This window comes from Antennarius striatus, chromosome 8 (assembly GCF_040054535.1).
Source record: "Antennarius striatus isolate MH-2024 chromosome 8, ASM4005453v1, whole genome shotgun sequence".
Lineage (NCBI taxonomy): Eukaryota > Metazoa > Chordata > Actinopteri > Lophiiformes > Antennariidae > Antennarius > Antennarius striatus.
This window is the reverse complement of record NC_090783.1, coordinates 12,190,013-12,207,500: the sequence shown is the minus strand read 5'-3', so window position 1 is coordinate 12,207,500 and position 17,488 is coordinate 12,190,013. Positions and strand designations below refer to the sequence as shown.

At 44.0% G+C, this 17,488-nt stretch overlaps 1 long non-coding RNA gene and 1 pseudogene across 2 annotated transcripts; both read right to left on the bottom strand.

Annotated features, from left to right (window-relative positions):
* Nucleotides 1–17,488, bottom strand: part of LOC137600607 (piggyBac transposable element-derived protein 4-like) — a 129,383-nt pseudogene that overhangs the window by 22,288 nt on the left and 89,607 nt on the right.
* On the bottom strand, nt 9,860–13,505 carry LOC137599755 (uncharacterized). Of its 2 annotated transcripts, none has more exons than XR_011036864.1 (4): nt 13,150–13,505; nt 10,572–11,653; nt 10,221–10,343; nt 9,860–10,123 (listed from the first exon to the last, which is right to left on the bottom strand). It is a non-coding gene; the product is annotated as an uncharacterized lncRNA (long non-coding RNA). The 2 variants fall into 2 exon arrangements; XR_011036865.1 differs by having other exon boundaries at nt 10,572–10,639.

Here is a 17,488-nt window from a genome sequence, read left to right as displayed (position 1 = left end):
GGACAGTCCTGATCATGAAAGACCCACAGAAGGAATCTACCCCATCCAACTACCGGCCAATAACCTGTCTCAGTACAACATGGAAGCTCCTGTCAGGCATCATGGCCGCTAAGATGAGTAGGCACATGGATCAATACATGAGTGGGACACAGAAAGGAGTTGGTAGTAACACCAGGGGAGCCAAGCACCAGCTACTGGTGGACAGAGCAGTACACAGAGACTGTAAGAATAGGCAGACCAACTTGTGCACCGCCTGGATTAACTACCAGAAAGCCTACGACTCAATGCCACACACGTGGATACTGGAATGTCTGGAACTGTGTAAGATCAACAGGACACTAAGAGCCTTCATCAAGAACTCAATGGGGAAGTGGAAGACAACCCTGGAGACTAACTCCAAGCCAATTGCCCAAGTTAACATCAAGTGCGTCATATACCAAGGGGATGCACTATCACCACTGCTGTTCTGCATAGGCCTGAACCCCCTCAGTCACATCATCACAAAGAGTGGCTACGGATACCAATTCCGAAGCGGGACAACAGTCAGCCATCTCCTCTACATGGATGACATCAAGCTGTATGCCAGGAATGAGCGAGAAATTGACTCACTGATCCACACCATCAGGATCTACAGCGACGACATAGGGATGTCATTCGGATTAGACAAATGTGGCCGGATGGTATCAAGAAGATGCAAGATGATCAGAACTGAAGGGGTCAACCTACCAGGGGGCAGGATAGAAGACATCGAGGACAGCTACAAATACCTTGGAATCCCGCAGGCTAATGGCAACCATGAGGAGGCCGCAAGGAAGTCATCCACAGCCCAATACCTCCAGAGAGTAAGGCAAGTCCTGAGAAGTCAGCTGAATGGCAAGAACAAGGTCCGAGCCATCAACATGTATGCACTGCCGGTCATCAGATACCCCGCTGGGATCATAAGCTGGCCAAAGGAGGAGATAGAAGCCACAGATATCAAGACTAGAAAGCTCCTCACCATGCATGGAGGGTTTCACCCCAAGTCCAGCATCCTGAGGCTGTACACTAAGCGGAAAGAGGGAGGCCGAGGACTAGTGAGCATCAGGGCCACTGTCCAGGATGAGACATCAAAAATCCAAGAGTACATCAGGAAGATGGCCCCAACAGATGAACTGCTCAGTGAATGCCTTAGACAGCAGAAACCTGAAGAGGAGGAGGAGGAGGAGACAACATGGAGGGACAAGCCCCTACACGGCATGTACCACCGTCAGATAGAGGAAGTGGCTGATATTAAGAAGACCTACCAATGGCTAAATAAAGCTGGACTGACAGCACAGAGGCACTGATCATGGCAGCACAAGAACAGGCCCTAAGTACAAGGGCAATAGAGGCCAACATCTACCACAGTAGATCTGACCCAAGGTGCAGGCTATGTAAAGAAGCCCCAGAGTCAGTCCAGCATGTGGTAGCAGGGTGTAAGATGCTCGCCAGCTCAGCATACATGGAAAGGCACAACCAAGTAGCTGTGATAGTGTACAGGAACATCTGTACCCGGTATGGACTAGAAGTACCCAAATCCCAATGGGACATACCACCGAAGGTGGTTGAGAACGGCAAGGCTAAGATCCTGGGGGACTTCAGCTTCCAGACCGACAAACAGCTACTGGCTAACAAACCGGACATTGTGGTGATGGACAAAGAGCAGAAGAGAGCAGTGGTGATAGATGTGGCGATTCCAGCTGATGCCAACATCAGGAAGAAGGAACACGAAAAGATTGAGAAATATCAAGGGTTGAAAGAACAGCTGGAACAGATGTGGAAGGTTAAGGTTAATGTGGTCCCCGTGGTAGTAGGAGCACTTGGGGCAGTGACCCCCAAACTGGAAGAGTGGCTCCAGCAGATTCCTGGAACAACATCTGAAGCGTCAGTCCAGAAGAGCGCAGTCCTAGGAACAGCTAAGATACTGTGCAGAACCCTCAGACTCCCAGGCCTCTGGTAGAGGACCCGAGCTTGAGGATGACATACAGATACCACCCCACAAGGGTGAGAGGGACATTTTATTTTATTTTTTTTACATATATATATATATATGTATATATATATATATGTATATATCAAAAAACAAAAAAGTGAAACATTGTGATTTCCTAAAAGGGACGGCAATTACTGTAAGGTTGGGACTGGATTGTGAGAAGGGTAACCTTTTTCCAGTTTGTGACATTCATGGATAGGACATGAAGGCAGAACTGGCGGCTGGTCAGTATCTAACATGATAACAGGGCTGTATGACTTTATCAAACCCCAAACAGTCATTAATGGAAAAAAGGTCTTCATCTAATGGGTGATAGTTACAAAACTTCTTCAAAGTAAAAAATATCTCCTGAAATGTACAAACATTTGCTCAAAATTCCCCATTGCTCAAAATTGGCAGGACCTTTTCACTGCTGTTTGTTCTCACAATTTTTTAACCATTTTGTAAAATTCAGTATATTACTAAATATAAACAGGCCATCACTGCAGTTTTGCAATTCTAATACATAATACTGGTCTCTGGACTCCGAAGAGGACATGAGTGAGAGAATGGTGATGGCTAAAATACAATTCATTATGGACAACACCGTGTATGATACTTCAACTGCACTGAAGCGCCTTCAGCAACAGCGTGCTATTGCAGGTCCTTGATTCAGAATGCAATAAAACAATTCAACACAAAATAATAATACTTGTTATATGCCATGTAAGGGTATCTTAGACAATTTGATTTTTCAAAATGTTTGTTTAGTGTGTTTACTGTAAATGATCTGCCATGTCTTAATGTCATAATCATATCCAGCGTTGTACATATAATTGTACTCAGTTAATGTGTAAATGCAAACATATGTAAATGTTCTATTCTATTGTATTGTGTTGTGTTACACCCTCCTTTGATGGTCAGGCTGCCAGTGTAACATAAGACAGCGCGAGTGTAAATGAAGGAGGCAGGACAACCAAAGTTACTAAGTAACAATAATTTATTTACAAATAAAACCAAAACTTCTCCACGGGACACAGAGCACGAACACACATAGACCCCAACCCCCTAAGCTATGCACTGGTTACTAAATAAAAGTCCCTGAAGAAACTAAACCCTTCTTCCAAAAATAACCCCAAACTAACCCTAACAAAACAGGCACCAAAATACAAAGATTGGTGCCAGCACTCTAACTAGTGTGTATAACAGAGGGTTGGCTATGTGAGGTGGGAAACACGATGTAGACCTGCAGGTGTCTAGCCAAGTTCCCTACCTCTTGGCTCTGGCCCCGTCTAAGGGGCGGCAGTGGCTCAGTGGTAAAGCGGGTGGTAGAGCGGGTCGTCCTATGATTTAAGATCGGCGGTTCAATTCCCGCTCCCGCCCCCCAAGAAAATACCCGGAGATGAGCTGACAGTGGGAGGTGTCAGCTCACCTCCGGAGCACTGCCGAGGCACCCTTGAGCAAGGTGCCGTCCCCTTTACAAATTGCTCATTTGAGGCGCACCAAGAAGGAGCTGCCTGCTACTCTACCTCCCCTGCATGCCTACAGGCCTCCTTGTGTGTGAGTGTGTGTGTGATACAGGGGCCTGTACTCACAAATATACATGTATGCATGCGTTTCAATCAGTAGCTAGAGTGTGCGTTCTTAATTTCCCTTCGGGGATCAAACCAGTATATAAAATTTGAAAAAAAATTAAATTAAAAATTAAGGAGAGAAGACAAGACAAAATTAGAATATCATCAAATAAAGCAAACACATGTCAAAGAACAAAATTATAACAAGAGCTATAACAAACACTAACAAGACTATAACAAAGACTAACAAGGACTGGGAAACAAGATAACAGAAACAATACAAGCCAAAATGAGAGCTGCCACCTCTCTCCACAAAGCAAACAACTAAACTTATATAGAGAACCAGGGGAGAGATGATTGGCGAGTTCTTGATTGAGAGTAACTGGTTTCAGCTGGGAAGGCCTTTCCTGATCACCCAGGTGAAACCTATTGATAAGGGACTGAGTCGAACGCAAACACAAACCAAGGGGAAACAACAAACATACCTCCACTCATAACAATTGTATCCTGATATTTGTTATCCCCGTGTGTGTTGTGTATCGTTTATTGTCTGTCTGCTATTCTGTTATGCTGCTGTAATAAAGGAAGTTTCTTTAGTGGAGGAATAAAGCAATATTCTATTGTATTATTGTTTATTTAGGGGCTTTATGCTCCTGATAGGGTCACATGTCACACAGCATCGTTATGTTGCCCGGTATGGCACCACCGGGGCCCCTCCCTGGAGCCAGGCCCAGGGTTCCGGCTCGTGAGAGGCAGGTGGCCAGGCCTCTGTCCACTGTGCCCGGCCAGATAGAAATGACGATGTGGGCTCAAACTCCAGTCGACTCACTACCTGCCAAGGGAACCGTAGATGATTGGTGCAATGTGGACTGGCTGACAGTCCATATTCTGGGGCTTGATGACCCAATCCACGAACTTTATTGCTTTTCTTCAACTTCAACGGAGTTCAACGCTCACATATGCAACAACAGTGAAATCTGTAAACGGATGTTTGCAAGGAACGGCCTCCTTGATCTGAACATTAGTGGTGCTTCATTATTGGATTTCTGTGCTGGTCACAGTTTTTTCATAATGAACACCTTGTTCCGAGCACAGGGATATGTCCATAAGTGCACTATGACACCAGGAAACCCTAGAACGAAAGTCCATAAATATGTTATTGTATCATCAGACCTCTAACCATGTGTCTTCGATACTTATAGAACAGAAGAGCAGACCTGTCAGCCAATCACCAACTAGTGGTGAGCTGGAGCCATTGGGAAGGCGGAACGTGAGAAGAATCTAACAGGACTGCAGTGTTGCAGTCATTATATAGATCTGTCATGATGTCGTAGTCAAAGGTCATAATGTCACAACCGTAAAAAGGATACACAGGCATCATACTCTTCACTCATTTCTCCCAAACAGCCTGCTGGTGGTGTGAACTGAATCCAAATCTTTGAAAATTTTACAAAACCAAATTTTAATTTCCTAACTCTTTACTCTTGCTTCAGTATTAGTTGCTGCCTCCTTATTGAGTCAAAGTAAAATTTTCCACAACATTTTGGTATCAGAAGTGGGATACCTGGACGGCCACTGCAATCTGGGTGGATGGTGAAGGTCACCAGAATTAAAAAAATAAAAGTCTGCCTCAGCCAGATTTTTTTTACAGAAGTAGAACCATCTGTTCTTGAGTCCTGGTTTGAGGTGATAATATTGTTATTAATTCAATGTGAAGGTTGACGTCCTACAATTGTCATCAGTGGTCAGGTTATGTGAATGAGTAAAAGAAGTTTTGGGAAACCTGTCAATCTGCAGAACACTACATGAATTCTCCCAGAATATTGTGATTACAGCATCACAGCCAAATACTCAATACCTAGATTGCTGAATTTACAGAGCCCCAGCTCTGTAAGAGACAGAGCTGGGGTAACCTGCTGGATGGAGACATCCAGCAGGTTACAAGGAAGAGAAGATGAATAGTCATTCATTCATTCATTTTCCTGACCGCTTCATCCACTTGTGTGGGAAGCTGGAGCCTATCCCAGCTGGCATACGGCGTGAAGTGAGGGAAACTCCGGGCGCAACGCCAGTTCACCACGGAGCAACAAAGAGATAAACGTGCACAAAATCACTCACTTCTACGGGCAATCTGGAACAGCTAATTAACCTGAACTGCATGTTTTTTTGGAGGTGGAGGAAGCTGGAGAACCCGGAGAGAACATGCAAACTCCACATAGAGCGGGACTCAAACCTGGACCTACCTTGTTGTGCGGCAACATTGCTACCCACTGCACTACTGTGCCGCCCAACATGAATAGTCTTGAGCAAAAGCAGCAACAAACATGTTTTGACATCTCACGACAGAAAAAATTTAGCATAAATTTAAACAGCTACAATTAACTGTCGTAAAAGGTTTGGGAAAAAAAAGGTTACAAAAATGTCCTTAGGTTTACTAAAATTTGACTAAACCTACCTCAAAAGCTACACAAAAAGCTTTAAGTCCTCAAGTAAGTTGTATGTTTTTTAGTTAAAACAAGATCTAAAAGCTACAGATCAAAATTTAAAGTTCAAGTTTATGTTGAATTGCCCATTTCTAGACATAAAATCTACATTAAGAGTTTGAAGGTCATCTGGAAAGAAAATGAGAAGGAAATAAATGTTCAGACCCTGACGGTCAGGTAGTGTGACCATCAACTAAAAATGTCGAAATGAATTGCGAAAATGGAGACCACAGTTGTGTTTGATTAGATTCAAAAATATGGCTTTTTGAGAATGGGAACTTTGAGTGGGAGTGGTGATGATGGATTAGAAATATTAAAGAAAAATTGAAAAAGCAGAAATAAAATGCAGGCCAGAAGAAGACAAAGGCAAAAAGACTGAAAATGTGGGAAACAGAGCTATGACAAAAATGCAGTAGATATAAATAAAAAGGTAGAGAATGATCTAGTTTCAGACAAGGTGTGGTATTGCTGCAGCTCTGGATGTATAGTCTTCCGTTTCATCTGTCATCTCTGTCCCTGCGTTGGTAGGGCCCAGTGTACTCAGTTGTTCAACTCTGATTGGTGCTTCACTGGTCTCCTGTCCACGCCCTCATTGCTGAGGTCTGCTCGGATGATTGATGTGGTTATACAACTCCCGACCATAGCTCCTCTGTTGCAGCCTATTAACAGGATTGGAACGTCAGCTTTCTGCCTGGTCAATGTCCATTCAGGGCGGCTCGTCAATGTGTGGCAGCTTGTCTTTAGGTTGTCTTTTTTCTAGTCTTTCAGTTGTTCTGGCTATTAGATTTTTTTTGTGCAGCTTTGTTGCTTGTAACTGACTGCAGAAGCGTTAGGTGTAGGGGTGCTATTTTTTCTTTTTTTTTTTCGTGTTGTTTATCCTCCATCACTCCTACAGTCAATTTCTGACTGACCAAATAACCTGAAGCACGTGTTTGTTTTTTATTTTGGACATGGAAGTCAGAACCCAGAGAGAATCCATTTAGACATGGGGAGAACACGCACACTCCAGCGGGTTGCGAACCCGGAACCACCTTGCTATGCGGCGACAGCACTACCTTCTGTGCCATCATGCCGCACTAAATAAATAATACTGTCATTGGCCACGATACCTCATTGTGAGCCCTTCTGCCCCACTCTCATGTACAACTTGCTTGTTTTCATTGGCATTTGAAGCTGAGAAGGCTATGTGATTGCATCAGCTGGAGCTTGAATCGCAGGGGTTAGCTCAAAATCCCTGTGTGTCTGCTTGTCTGGAGACTAGATCTCCTTCCACCACTTCCCCACCAGTTGCCTTTGATATTGGTAAGAATGTTGTTTTAGTGCCCATGCTCCAGGAGACCAATGTGGATTCTTATTTTGGAGCATTTGAGCCCATCGATAATGCTCTACAATGGCTATGTGAGGTTTGAAGGGGAAACCTTAGGAAGCTGTTGCCGCGCTTCCTGTAGACAACAGTTTAAAATAAAATTCTGTAAATTCTGACCTCTTCTGTGCCTATAAATTGGTCCTTGAGGCCTTTGGCAAAAATTTAGGAAGCACAAAAAGGCCCCATTCTGGACTTTCGTGGAGTTTGCCAGGGAGAAGGAAATGCCATTTGATAAATGGAGTTCAGCTTGTAAGGTCACTGATTTTAGTGCTCGTTTTGTCAGAGGATTTTAAAAGCCAACTTCCTGAACATATTATAGTGAACTTAAATGGAGAAAAAGTATTCAAACTGCTCTGCTGACGTGTTGTCTTATGAGTTTGTAAACACACAGAACAACCTTTTCATCAGGTGTCAATGACCAGACCCACAGCCCGCTGCTCGCCAAAACCCTTCCCCCACAGTTAACCCAAAGAAAAAGAATAGGTAGTGTTTTTACTGTGAAAAACATGGACATCTCATCTCTGAACTGTTTTGCCCTAAAACCATAAGTGCTGGACAACCATCAGTATGAACTGACAAGTAGAGTTCAGTCATCTCTCGATCATTTGCCCTCATGTGTTCTCACTCATGTGCAAGCACTTAAAAATAATTATGCTCCCCTCTCTGCCCGCCTTCTCATGCCCGCCGTCTCAGGAGAGGTTACTGTGTCTTCCTCTTCGTATAAGGTAGTAGACTATGTGAATACATTTTTTGACCATTTGCATCGTGCCTATTTGTTTTCTAAAGAGTCTCAACCTTCCTCACAAGCTGTCATGAAGGGTCATTTTGACCGATTCATGTGTATGTTTTCAATTATCCAGGTCATGGTTATCCAATCTGTTTATATCAACGCATTGTATTTTAAGTTTCTTTAAATGAAATAAAATAAATTTTAACAATCTCCTTGGGTAAATTGTTCTTTTTTTAAGTCATGTTTAATATATATTAAAACATCCATTCATCCATATATCTTCTCCCACTTATCCAGAGTCAGGTCGCAGGAGCAGCAGCTTCAACACGGAAGCCCAAACTTCCCTTTTCCTGGCCACATCAACCTGCTGTGACTGGGAGATCGGAAGGCTTTCACAAGCCTGTGTTAAAACGTAATCCCTCTACCTGGTCCTGGGTCTGCCCCAAGGTCTCCTCCCAGGTGAACGTGCCAGAAACACCCTAGGGAATCGCCCTGGAGGCATCCGCACCAGATGCCCGAACTACCTCAACTGACTCCTTTCCACGTGAAGGGGGGGGGGGCTCTGCCCCGAGCCCATTGTGAATAGCAGTGTTTCACACCATCTCTCAGGCAGACATCAGCTATCCACCTGAGAAAACCCATTTCGGCTGCTTGTGTCTGCAATCTCGTTCTTTTGTTATTGACCCATCGCTCTTGACCATAGGTGACGGTAGGAACAAACACTGAACGGTAGATGGAAAGCGTTGCCTCTTGGCTTAGCTCCTTATTTGTTGTGACAGTGCAGTAAAGCGACTGCAATACCACTCCTGCTGCCCCAATTCTCTGTAAAATCTCACATTCCATTGTTACCTCACTCGTGAACAATACCCCAAGATACTTAAACTCCTCCACATGAAGCCGACCTCATTCCCTACTCGGAGAAGGTAGTCCACCGGCTTCCTGCTAAGGACCATAGCATCAGATTTGGAGATACTGGTTCTCATTCTCGCCGCTTCACTCGGCTGCAAACTGGACCAGTGAGCACTGCAGGTCACAGGCTGATGACAGGACCACATCATCTCTCAAAAAGCAGCGATGCAATCCTCAGCCCACCAAGCTGTAAACCATCCTTACCATGACTACGCCTCAATATCCTGTCCATGAAAATCACAAACACAATTGGTGACAAAGCGCAGCCCTGGCGAAGGCCAACAGCCACTTGGAACAAGTCCGACTTCCTGCTACACAGCTCTCACTTTGGGTGTACAGGGATTGAACAGCCCTGAGGAGAGGCCCCCTCACCCCCATACTCCCGCAGTATCTCCCACAGTGCTTCCTTGTATCGTAAGTCTTCTCTAAGTCCACAACACACATGTAGACTGGATGGGCATACTTCCAAGCCCCCTCCAGGATCCCTGCAATAGTAAAGAGTTGGTCCGTTGTTCCACGACCAGGATGGAAGCCACATTGTTCCTCCTCAATCTGAGGTTCGACAATCAGCCGGACCCTCCTTTCCACCACCTTGGAGACACACCTCTAACATTAAGTGGAAGTCTTGGACCGTTCCGAAGGAGTGGCAGATTGCGATGGTGGTTCCTCTTTTTAAAAAGGGGGGACTAGAGGGTGTGTGCCAACTACAGGGGCATAAGACTCCTCAGCCTCAGGATGGTCCAGCCAATGGGTCATGACTGAAAGAGATTGCAGATACAAGCGGCCGAATTAAGTTATAACAAAAGTAAATCCTGGGGATAGTGTTTTAGAAATGTATTGTTAACACTGTCAAATGTAGCCACAAAAGGACACAAGCCAGTGTCTTATTGTGCCAGTCCCAAGCCCGGATAAATACAGACAGTTGCGTCAGGAAATGCATCCGGCATTAAACTTTTGCCAAATCAAACATGCAAATCAAACCTATGAATTCCATACCAGATCGGCCGAGGCCCGGTTTAACGACTGCCATCGGTGCTATTGACCTACAGGGCGCTGGTTGAAATTGGACTACTGTTGGTCAAAGAAGGAGAGGAGGAAAGTTTTTGTAATAACAGAAAAGGAATGCCAAGAGTATACGAGTGAGACTAGGGGCGTTGAACATTGGTACCATGACAGGGAAAGGTAGAGAGTTGGTTGATACGACGCAGAGGAGGAAGGTAGACATACTCTGTCCAGGAGACCCATGGAAAGGTAGCAAGACTAGATGTTTAGGAGAAGGGTTCAAGTTGTTCTATCATGGTGTAGATAGGAAGAGAAATGGAGTACGAGTTATCTTGAAGGAGGAGTTTGTTAGGAATGTCCTGGAGGTAAAAAGAGTGTCAAATGGAGTGATGAGTCTGAAGCTAGAAATCGAAGGTGTGATGTTCAGTGTTGTTAGTGGGTATGCTCCACTGCTAGGATGTGAGCTGAATGGAGGAGAAATTCTGGTTGGACTTTGATGAAGTGATGCAGAGCATACCTAGAAGTGGGAGAGTTGTCATTGGTGCAGGTAACAGGTGATGATTAGGTGATGGGCAAATTTGGTATCTATGAGAGGAACGCAGAAGGACAGATGGTAGTTGGCTTTGCAAAAAAGATGGAAATGGCTATAGTGAATATTTTCTTCGAGAAGAAGCAGGAACCTAGGGTGACCTATAAAACAGTGGAGGTAGGAGCATACAGGTAGACTATATATTGTGTAGACTGTGTAATTTGAAGGAGGTCAGTAACTGTAAAGTAGTGGTAGGAGATAATGTAGCTAAACAGCATAGGATGGTGGTTTGTAGGATGACTCTGGTGGTGAGGAAGACGAAGAGGACAAAGACAGAGTTAAAGGTGGAGGTGGGACTGCATCAGGGATCAGCTCTGATCCCCTTCTTGTTCGCTATGGTGATGGACAGGCTGACAGACGAGGTTAGACAGGAATCTCCATGGACTATGATGTTTTCAGATGACATTGCGATCTGCAGTGAGAGCAGGGAACAGGTGGAGGAGAAGCTAGAGAGTTGGAGGTCTTTCCTGGAAAGGAGAGGAATGAAGGTTAGCCACAGTAAGACAGAGTACATTTGTGTGAATGAGAGGGACGCAAGAGGAAGAGTGAGGTTACAGGGAGAAGAGATCAAAAGGTGGAGGATTTTAAGTACTTAGGGTCAAATAGTCCAAAGCAATGGAGAGTGTGGAAAAGAGGTGAAGCGTGTGCAGGCAGGATGTTACGGATGGAGAAAAGTGTCCGGTGTGATGTGATAGTTGAGTTTCAGCTAAAATGAAAGGTGTACAAAACTGTGGTGAGACTAGCGATGTTGTGTGGTCTAGAGACAGTGTCACTGAGGAAAAGACAGGAGACATAGCTGGAGGTAGTAGAGAGGAAGATGCTGAGGTTCTGTCTGGGAGTGACCAGGAAGGATAGGATAAGGAATGAGTACATCAGAGGGACAGCACATGTTAGAGGTTTTGGAGATAAAGTCAGAGAGGCCAGACTGAGATGGTTTGGACATGTCCAGAGGAGAGATCGTGAATATATTGGTAGAAGGATGCTGAGTTTTGAACTGCCAGGCAGGAGGCCTAGAGGAAGACCAAAGAGGAGGTTTATGGATGTAGTGAAAGAGGACATGAAGGTAGTTGGTGTGAGAGAAGAGGATGCAGAAGACATAGTTAGATGGAGGCAACTGATTCGCTCTGGTGAGCCCTAAAGGGAAAAGCTGAAAGGAAAAGAAGATTGTTAACATTGTCAACACCATTATGTTTTGTTATTATAGAGATTATTTTAGCACCAGGAATTTCACTAATATTAAATATTTGGTTTATCTCATCAGTAATACTATGGGATATATCACATGGGTTGAAATCAGAGTTTCCAACTGAGTTATACACTTTTAGAGCTTCAAAGTGCCAAGGAGGTTAGGAGTCTAGGAACTCTGTCTGCCTTTAAAAAAAACATACAAAGAAATTACATTGCAAGGTTACAGGACTAATAGAAATGTTAGTTAACTTTCCAGATGGTTAATTTTTAATCTAATCACATTATTGTGTACAGAGAGTTTAAGAACACTGGCTAGGTCAAATTCTTGTTTTGATACTGAATTGACGGTTGACAACAACTGTCAAGTGTTTCGCTTGCTTGCTGTAATAACCCCACATTTGAAGGAGTGTACTGATGCCGAACATTAAAAGCTGGAATCCACTCAAAGACCAGGTTGTTGTTCCTTTTTTTATTTTATTTTTCTTAACAACCTCTTTCTTCAGTGGGTGAAAAACCTTGAACACCACATGATTACCATTTTATAAAACAGGTTCTAACAAATCAAATAATATCAAACCCATAATGATTATAATAAATACCAGTAAGTAATAATTAATTATCAAAAACCCTTTCACATTTACCATGTGCACGGAACTATATATTTTTTCCGTTTAAAGTAAAACAGACGCAAGTAAATTATTTCAATGTAAATGCATCAAAATATATAACATACATGTTTGTTTTTTACATGTTTTGTTCTTCTTTTAAATTACGGAACCGATGTATTAAGTATTATACTAGACCAGCATACAAATTAATAAATAACTAATCTACACGTCATTCCCCCTCAGGTTTAGACAAACATTTACATCCCATATCCACTATAAAATTATTTTTTCAGTGAGTTACTGTTTTAGCAGCCTTAAACATGCTGTCTGCAAGTAGAGAACAAGAAGGACCCGTTTATCCCATGCCCTCACTAGAAGCCAATGATCCAGCTGTCTGTGTAGGTTCTCTGTCATTCAGGTCATGGTTATCCAAAAGCTGTTGAGTCGATCTACTGGACGTTAATCCACTGGACGTCACGTCTTAACGTCCAGTGGATCGACTCAACAGCTTTTGGATAACAATGATCCAGCACAGTTATATCACTTTAATAGAAAGTAATCAGATTGCTGCAACACTTATTTGGACCAAACAAGTTACACCAATTCTTCCTCACCAGCCAACGTTTACACACAGCACCGGGTGCTCCAAACAATTTCACCCACACCTCAGGTACCTCGCATCCACACATAAAAATAAAAAGCGTTCTTACCGGCGGTCCGTTCAGTTCAGTTCTTTGTTGGTACTTTTTACACGCTCTGTGTGGAAACTAAACATCTCTGCTCCTCAGTGGCGTCTCTTTTCTGCTTGACTTGACACAGCTGAGTAACATGTTCGTGCCCCAGCTGATGAACCGGGAGCGCTCACTGCTGCCATTATGCGCAAACATACATAAACTACTTTAATTGCGCAAACTGGGTGGCCGAACTATACTGAATTACGCATACACTTTATCTGGAGCTACCAAGGCGAACACGGGTGCAGACGTCCTTTGTCGAGTACTCTAGAATGAAAATACAATATCTCCAAACGGGGTTTAGCTGATTGTCGTGCGCGCTGCAAGGCTGCCGTGGTTGCGCGCTTGCGCATCAGCTGACAACTCAGCTGTTTGCCGCTACAACAACAATATGCCAAAGTAAATTCAATTTTACATTTTATGCATGATTTGATTTTATGCATGATTTGACTCCTCTTTCTTCCTCCCTCATTACAAATTTTCTTTTCCTTTCGGCTTTTCCCTTCAGGGGTCACCACAGTGAATCAATTGCCTCCATTTAACCCTGTCTTCTGCATCCTCTTCTCTCTCACCAACTACCTTCATGTCTTTGTGGTGGGGGTTTTGTTTTTCTTAAGGACAGGAGACAGTGTATAAATAGAAGATTTTTATTTGTCAATTCAAATCATGCATAGGTTGAGTGTAAGTCCAATAATACCATCGATGATATTGACAGACAAGTTCAACCAATACTTCTCTAATTATGATGAAAGCTCTGGAGACGATGAACATTCCTTCGAAGTGTTGTTACAGAATATTCTGGGGACAGTAAAACTTCAAGTACAAAAATATGAAAGAATCACACATCATTTATACTCTAAAGGCGTGACTAGTGGAGGTATTAACCTCTGCTCATCTGCTTTCAACCAGCTCTTTACGGTTTTCAGTTGGTACGTCATGACCTCCAGACGTTACCAAAAATATCAAGTCGACAGTTTCACAAAACTATTTGATGACCTAACATAATCATTCACGTGAACCCTGTGAGGACACATCTGCTGCAGACATTCTTTGGATGACCCTGTGCAGAAACATACAAAAACATTAATTTCAAGTACAGTATATGAAATGATCTGGCCAGCTGCTTCTGTCAGGGTCTAACTTCTTCCAAGGATACTGACAGTCATGCAAACATTTCCAAATTTGGTCAAACAGTAATTACATTCATGCAGCGTCTTCATGAACTGGAGACATCCTGGTGCCACCTTCACAAACACTGAATAATTTGACAGACACACAACAATCCACATCTTTGGTTCAACGAGATGATATTATTTTATTATATCATTGTATTATTTTATTGTATTAAAAACTTCCCACCATATCCTCTTTCACTACATCCATAAACTTCCTCGTTGGTCTTCCTCTAGGCCTTCTGCCTGGCAGTTCAAAACTCGGCATCCTTCTACCACTATATTCACTTATCTCTCTTCTGGATATGTCCAAACCATCTCAGTCTGGCATTTCTGATTATATCTCCAAAACCTACGTATAACATGTGCTGTCCCTCTGATGTACTCATTCCTTATCCTATCCATCCCAGTCACTCCCAAATAGAACCTCAGCATCTCCCTCTCTACTACCTCCAGCTCTGTCTCCTGTCTTTTCCTCAGTGACACTGTCTCTAGACCAGACTACATTGCTAGTCTCACCACAGTTTTCTACATCTTTTCTTTCATTTTAGCTGAAACTCTACTATCACACATCACACCGAACACTTTTCTCCACCCCCTTTCTTACTCCACCACACGCTTCTTCACCTCTTTTCCACACTCTCCATTGCTTTGGAATGTTGACCCTAAGTACTTAAAATCCTCCACCTTCTTGATCTCTTCTCCCTGTAACCTCACTCTTCCATTTGGGTCCCTCTCAATCACACACATGTACTGTTTTTCTGCGGCTAACCTTCATTCCTCTTCTTTCCAGGACAAACCTCCACCTGTCTAGCTTCTCCTCCACCTGTTCCCTGCTCTCACTACAAATCACAATGTCATCTGCAAACATCATAGTCCATGGAGATTCCTGTCTAACCTCATCCGTCAGCCTGTCCATCACCATAGCGAACAAGAAGGGGCTCAGAGCTGATCCCTGATGCAGTCCTACATCCACCTTGAACACCTCTTTCACACCTACAGCACACCTCACCACTGTCTTACAGTCCTCATACGTGTCCTGCACCGCTCTAACATACTTCTCTCCCACTCCAGACTTCCTCATACAATACCACAGTTCCTCTCTGGGCACCATGTCATAAGCTTTCTCCAGATCTACAAAAACACATTGCAGCTACCAAGGCTTTCTCTGTACTTCTCTATCAATATCCTCAAAGCAAATACAGTGTAGTACTCTTTTTTTTTTTGCATGAAACCATACTGCTGCTGACAAATGCTCAATTCTGCCCTTAGTCTAGCTTCCACTACTTTTTTCCATACTGTAACTCCATTGTATGGCTCATCAGCTTTATTCCTCTGTAGTTGCCACAACTCTGCACATCTCCCTTGTTCTTAAAAATGGGGACCAGCACCAGCATACGTGTCCTCCATTCCTCAGGCATCTTCTCACTATCCAAGATCCTGTTGAAAAACCCGGTCAGAAAGTCTACTGCCACCTCTCCTAGACACTTCCATACCTCCACAGGTATATCAGGACCGACTGCTTTAACCCGGGCCCCGACCAATCCGGTATGGAATTCATAGGTTTGATTTGCATGTTTGATTTTGTAAGTCTTACGTCGGATGCTCTTCTTGACACAACCCTCTATATTTATTTGGGCTTCGGACACGCACAACAGGAGACTGGCTTGTGCCCTCTTGTGGCTACATTTTCCTCCCTCCTTACAAATAATCAATGACATCTACACCTTAGATAAGTTTGCTGTCTGCTTTTATCATTGATGATACTGTTGGATTTCTCCTCAACCTATGTATGATTTGAATTGACAAATAGTTTGTACTTATTTGAAAACATCTCCCTGCCGAAGTAACATATTGTCTACAGAAACCACATAGTACAAATTACTGCTGCTAAAAATTCAGTTACCTACACTATTTGTGTGCAAATCAAATTAAGTTGACCCTGCTCAATGCAGACTCCAGCTGCAATGAAGTTGGAGTTATATTGTTATTGATAAGTAGTCTGTCTTCCCTGAAATCAATTAGGCTGCTGATGACTAACCCTCTCTTTAGTCTAGCCTTGGCGTGATAAGGGAGCTTGTGCAGTCCAGTGACTGTGGAGAGTGATACCATCAGGAGCTTGATCCTGGTAGTGTCACCCATGGCGGGCTGGTCTCAAGGGTAGGTTCCAGTCAAACAAAGACCCCAGTGTGTCGGCACACTCTGAGGTGACAGCCCCACCAGCCGCCTATCCTGCGGAGGGCTAATAACCCACCCAGGAGAAACCCCTTTGTTACGAAACTGAACAGAAAAAGAAACTGGACTGTTCAAGATATCTGACCCCAGCCTGCCCGCTGACGTCGCTGATGATGCGAATGATGCCTTCTTTGACCAACTCAACCAGGCTGTTAGCCAAGCCTCTTTCCACGACATCACCATGCCAGTGCCACTGTTTGCAGCAGTGATTGGGCCAAAGGCTCACCTGTCGGTTCAATCTTTGTTGACAGGCTTACAAACGACAACAGTCACCATGTTCTCCTTCTATACCACCACAGCAACCTCTGCGTCACTGACACTTGGTTTCCCTGGAAACTGATCCGTCATTGGACGTGGTACAGCCCAGAAGGCAGAACCAGGAAAGCATTGGACCACATCCCCATCTCCCAACACTGGAAGTTGTTTGTCAACAACTGCCATGTGTACAGAGGAGCAGAGCTTGGCAAAACTGACCACCACCTGCTGGTGGCCCACCTTAAGTTAAATCTACGAGCCAACCAGCATAACAGCATACTCAGTCTCGCCTGGACTCCTTCCTACTCAGTGATCCAAACATGGCCACTGAGTTCAGTTGCACCATCCACCGCACCTTCGATGCCCTGGCCACTGACAAAGTGATGGACTGGCAGACCCTCAAGGATAGTGTCGTCCAGTCAGCTCATGATGTCCTTGGATTCTCCCGATCCTCCCCCAAAAAGCCTTTGATATCAGAGAGGACACTCCATATCATCAACCCACTGCGCCAGGCCAAGCTCCAAGGCGACTTGACTGAATACTGGCGACTGAACCACCACCGTGATGTGGCAATAGTTGAGGATGGAGAGAAGTTCTGGCAAACAGAAGCTGAACACCTAGAGTCCGCGGCCAACACCAACATGAGCCGTGTA